General features: G+C 37.1%; 1 long non-coding RNA gene across 1 annotated transcript; it reads left to right on the top strand.

The window, feature by feature from the left end:
- The first annotated feature begins 3530 nt into the window (after positions 1-3530).
- Positions 3531-5533, top strand: LOC116790216. Its single transcript, XR_004358289.1, has 2 exons — positions 3531-3665; positions 4087-5533. It is a non-coding gene; the product is annotated as an uncharacterized LOC116790216 (long non-coding RNA).
- Positions 5534-5797: the final 264 nt, after the last annotated feature.

Below are 5797 nucleotides of genomic sequence, written 5' to 3'. Positions count from 1 at the left end.
TTATTCTTTTTTTCTCTTTCCCAAAAGGAAATGTGGTCATCATCATGTCTTGAAAATCTAATTCTACCTCCTTTTTTTTTTTTGCAAATTTATTTTCAAAGCGTAACTACATATCTAAAAATCTTTGTTTCTAGTTCTTATTTATTGTTGTGACTGCAGCTATGCATTGAACCATAGAATTCATGTGGTTTTTGCCATTGCCCTCACTGGCAGTAATCCCACAAGTAAATCTATTCAGCCATTTTTATGGGATCCACTCTTGTCCTTATGGAAATTTTCAAAACATAGAATTATTTGAAATAACAGAACATATTTGCTGCTTGAATAAAGAAAAAAAGAAAGCAAACCAGAAGAGACAAATCAAAGCCTCAGAGCTAAGCCTCAAGCATGAATGGTTTTAGTTAGAAAAAACAGGAAATAGTAACTGAAAAAAAAACCAGAAAAACTGTGTTTTACCTGTGGTGATATTCTCTGTTTTTATCTCCATGATTCATCACTTTAATTCACAAATAATTGCCAAAACCAATAATTTGGCAAGCCTATAAAATTGGCCCGCATTTTATTGAAATATAATACCAAGTCCTAAAGATAAATAACTAGAAAGGACCATTCTTTTTTCTTATCTCCTTCCTCAATTGTATTAAAATTGTTTCTCCTTAATGGACTTTTTCCAAAAACTTCAGTGTATCTTGCATTCTGTTTACACTTTGTTTGATCTTTCAAGTCTTCAGCTAGCTTTTTTTACCATGCTGATGACTGAGTTAATGACTTTTTTGTTTTTGTCAAATGTACTTTAGTTCTGCATTTGTTGCTAATTAGAAATCAAATGAATCTCATTAAAGGGGTCTTGTAACCTTTTTCTACAATAAGAAAGGGCCAAGATTTCTCGTCTGAAAAACTGTAGGACTGTTAGCACCCTAATGGTTTTGTCAATGTTATTAGAAGTAAATAATAAACATAGAAAATGACTTGACATGAACTACTGCAAAAGATCTACAATGAGCTTCAAAACACAGATCAATATTTTTCTGAGAGAGTGACTATTTATAGAAGGCACTAAAAGCTCTGGTGAGAGAACAAGAACATTTTCCTGTTCAATTAGCCTAGATCCCTTTCCAAAATTTTAAATGGAAAAATTATGGCAGATACACAACATGAAATAAATGTGATGTATTTTGCTAAAGTGTGTTTTTATATTCTCTTTCTTAGATAGTAAAGAATATGTACTTGGTTCAGGTTTGCATGGCAAGGTTTTGGTAGTGGAGCGGGGGAGACTACAGGGGTGGCTTCTGTGAGAAACTGTTGGAAGACAGAGACTGTACCAGACACATTCAAGACAGACCCACTGTTGGCCAAGGCTGAGCATATCAGTCTTGTGTAGTGGTAGTTCTTCTGGGATAACAGATTTAAGAAGTGTGAAATAGTCCTATGGAATGGGAACTGGGAGAGAGGAGTGACAATTTATGAGAGGAACAGCCCTGCAGACACCAAGGTCAGTGGAGAAGGAGGGGGAGGAGATGGTCCAGGAGCCAGAACTGAGTTTCTCCTTCAGCCTGTGGTGAATACCATGATGAGTCAGGCTGTCTATTTGCAGCCCATGGAGATTCATGGTAAAGCATAGATCCATCTGTAGCCTGTGAGGATGTGACTGAAGGAGATTTTGACTCTGTGGTAAACCTGCACAGGAGCAGGTTCCTGGCAGGACTTGTATCTCCGTGGAGAGAGAAGACCATGCTGAAGCAGATTTTCTGGCAGTACTTGTGTCCCCACAGGGGACTCCCATTGGAACAACCTGTTCCCGAGGGGATTGCACCTTGTGGAGGGCACCCACATTGGATCAGTTTGTGAAGAACTGCAGTCCATGGGAAGCACTCACATTGGAGAAATTCATGGAAGACTGTCTCCTGTGGGAGGAACCCCATGCAGGAGCAAGGGAAGAATGTGAAGAGTCCTCTCCATGAGAAAGAAGGAGTGGCAGAGACAATGTGTGATGAAATGACCACAGCACCCATTCCTCATTCCACTGCACCACTGAGATAGAGGAAGTAGAGACCTTGGGAGTAAAGTCAAGTCAGAGAAGAAGAGAGAAGTGGGAGGAAGGTGTTTTAAGGATTTGGCTTTATTTGTCATTGCTCTACTCTGATTTCATTGGTAATAAATTAACATAATTTCCACAAGTCGAATCTGTTTTGCCTGTGACGGTAGTTCATGAGTGATATCCCCTCTCCTTATCTCAACCCATGAGCCTTCTGTTATATTTTCTCTCTTCCATCCCATTGAGGAGGGGAGTGATAGAGACACTTTGGTGGGCACCTGGCATCTAGGCAAGGTCAATCTACCATGAGTGTGAATCATGTATATTATAAAAAGCTATTTCACATTTTTACCTGTATCATTTTAATATGTGGTCTTTGCATGTCATTAAACTTTCAATTCTAATTTCTCAAGAAATTGCCTCCTCTTTGATATGATGTTATAATTTTTATTTCATTCATATATTTTCACTCATTAGAATATGGTGAAGAACATTAATGCATATTCATTCATGTAGCAATAAGATTTGCAAATAGACAAACAATTGAAGTATCTTCCCCCCACCCCCTACAGTTAATAATATATACCTTGATATTTTCAAGCAGTCTATCCTTCTAAAGAATCTAGAAAACTAAAAAAACACTATTCTCTTTTCAGAGTTAGTTAACACACCTAGAAATTCTTGCAAGATCTGTTTCATAGCTTCAAAGGTTATACTGCCAATAACTTTTTAAATACTTTTCTTCCTAATGTCCTTGATAAAAGCATAGATGACTGTAGACTTGGCTTTTAGTATATATTTAAAAAAATCCCAATTTTCTGTAGGTTGTTTTGAAGATTTAAAGCGTTATATAATTGGTAATACTAAAATTATTATGATGGTACAGGATTTAAAGGAAATAAACTACAAGGAAAGATCAAAGAAGAACTCTGATATTCTTTATATATTAGAGGATCACTTAATCGTGTTTTAAAAACCACACACATACAGCATACATGATATATAAATCATACATATATCTAATTAAAATTATAATGATTGCCTATAAGCAAGACAAAACAAGGCTGATTTATTAGAAAAGTATTTTAGCTGTTTATAAGCTTTTTAGAAGACTTAGAATTTAATTGTTTGGGAGGAATTTGAAGGCTAATTTTCTTCCTCAGGCTTGCTTTTTGCAAACTTTCAGCAAAATGATCAAAAGGTTTCTTCCAATTAGTTTCAGGAAATTACATTGTTTTTCATCTGAAAGAAGGTCAAGAATATTCTATTTTGTTTTAAAGAAATGCATAAAACTTTGTGACATGGACACGAAAATCAGAAAAATGTTTAGGAGTGAGAGGTGAATTCTACTATTCTGCAAAACTTGTACTGAAGTTGCTACCTTTGAAAACTTCACTTTGTATATTGTACAGTCATGGCTTGTGTTCTGTATGTAGGTCCTATACATACTCTGTACAGAGACAAGCCTGAGTATGACCCATCCCTAAAAATTTGAGAGGATCTTAAATGTGATTGATGACAAGACTGAAGAGGAGCTATCTCAGACTGGATAGAGAAAAGCAGTCACTCTGTGACGACTGGATACAGAAGATGAAGGTTTTTAAAGCTGGTGTGGATGAACCAAATCCAGGTATGTTGTAAAGATAAGTACTTCATAGATGATGCTGAACTGTGACTCAGAAAAGGAGGATGGACAAAGATGCATATAAAAATAATGATGAAAAATGTTAATTTTTACACTGTCAGACAATTTCATGTTTCATTTGTAACCTCACTGGATTTCCTTTCCATGTTCATTTACCATTGTGTACCCTCTTGCATTTTAATGGGTGAAAAACCACAAGTTTGGAGAAAGATTTCTAGTTAAATTTAAATTTGTACTTTTAGATGTATCAGTAGGCTTTGGTTCAGAAATGTTTTCACTAGAAGCAAAAGGGTACAACAACAAATTTGCATGATATCCAATTGAAATTAAAATTTATTCATTACATTTGCGATTAACTCTTGATCAAAGAGAAAAATTAGTCATATTGGTCTTCATATCTTTTCAGATGTAATGACAGGTGTGCACAACAAATTCCATGCACAGGAAAATGTAAACATGGGAACAATAGTACATACTAAGGTAATCCTGTGTGTAGGACGTCATCCTGACATCGTGAGGAAACAGAAGAATGAAGACACCTCATTGAACTCTTGTCACAGGAACAAATAACAGAACCACAGAATTATTTAGCTTGGAAAAAACCTCTGAGATCATTGAGTCCAACCTTTGACTGATCACCGCCTTGCTAACTAGACCATGGCACTAAGTGCCATGTCCAGCTGTTTCTTGAACATTTCCAGGGATGGTAATTTCACCATTTCCCTGGGCAGTGAATGACCCTTTCCATGAAGAAAGGGATCATCCTTCTGATGTTCAACCTGAACCTCCCCTAGCGCAGCTTAAGGCCTTTTCCTCTTGTCCTGTCACTGGTTGCCTGGGAGAAGAGACTGACCCCCACACTGCTATAACCTCCTTTCAGGAGAGAAAGAAGAGTGATAAGGTCACCCCTGGACCTCCTTTTCTCCATGCTAAACAACCTAAACTCCCTCAGCCAGTTCTCATAGGACTTTACCCTCCAGACCCTTCACCAGTTTTGTTGCTATTCTCTGAACTCACTCCAGCACTGCAATGTCTTTCTTGGAGTGAGGGGTCCAAAACTGGACACAAGATTTGGGGTGTGGCCTCATCAGTGCCAAGTACAGGGGGTGATCACTGCCCTGGTCCTACTAGCCACACAATTTTTGATACAGGCCAGGATGCCATTGGCCTTCTAGGTCACCTGGGAACACTGCTAGCTCATGTTCACTCAGCTGTTAACCAGCACCCCCTGCTCCTTTTCTTTGGGCAGCTTTCCAGACACTCTGCCCCCAGCCTGCAGCACTGCATGGGGTAGTTGTGGCCAAAGTCTAGGACACAGCAATTGGCAGTGTTGAGCATTATACAGGTGACCTTGGCCCATTGATCCAACCTTTCCCTTTGCAGAGCCTTCCTACCCTCCAGCAGATCAAAACTTCCACTCAGCTTGGTGTCATCCATGAATTTATTGAGTGGTGCACTTGATCCCCTTGTCATTGATAAAGATATCAAACAGAATTGGCCCCAATACTGAATCCTGGGGAACACCACTTGTGATGAGACACCAACTGGAACAATAACGACAGTAACGTTGTCCAAAACAAAAACTATTTTGTCTTCATTAAGATACAACTAAATTATTCAATTATAAAATCTAATGCATCCTTGTTTTCTTTAAAATATTACTCAAAAAAAGACAATATAGACAAGATACCAAAATTGAAAAACGAATTTTTTGAAGCATAAAATAATTTTTCAAAAACACCTAACCTTGCTGAATTCACATTCTTCTCTCGCATTACCCTGATTAGGAGAATGCTTTCTTTGTTCATGATTGAAGCAAGAGAGTTAAAAATTTGCATATGTTAATATTGAAATAAAGATAAGGAAAATATCCAGTTCTCTATCATTTACAATTTTTGTTTGTGTTGATGACTAATCATCTATAGCAAGTGAGATTTTGAGATTTTCCTTTATTGTTTGAGGTTTTACTGTTATCATGTCATGTTAAACCTTATTAAATGTAAGTTTAGATTTTTTTAAAACATATATTATGATGGTTGTGAGTGTCATAGTTCATTTAGTATTTTTTCTTCCATGTATTTTCAAACCGCAAAGGTTTCTTTGTGCCTTATTCTGAA

The sequence above is a fragment of the Chiroxiphia lanceolata genome, chromosome 1 (genome assembly GCF_009829145.1).
Source record: "Chiroxiphia lanceolata isolate bChiLan1 chromosome 1, bChiLan1.pri, whole genome shotgun sequence".
In the NCBI taxonomy this organism is placed as follows: Eukaryota; Metazoa; Chordata; class Aves; order Passeriformes; family Pipridae; genus Chiroxiphia; species Chiroxiphia lanceolata.
The sequence above is the reverse complement of the archived record's forward strand: the minus strand, read 5'-3'. Positions and strand labels throughout refer to the sequence as shown.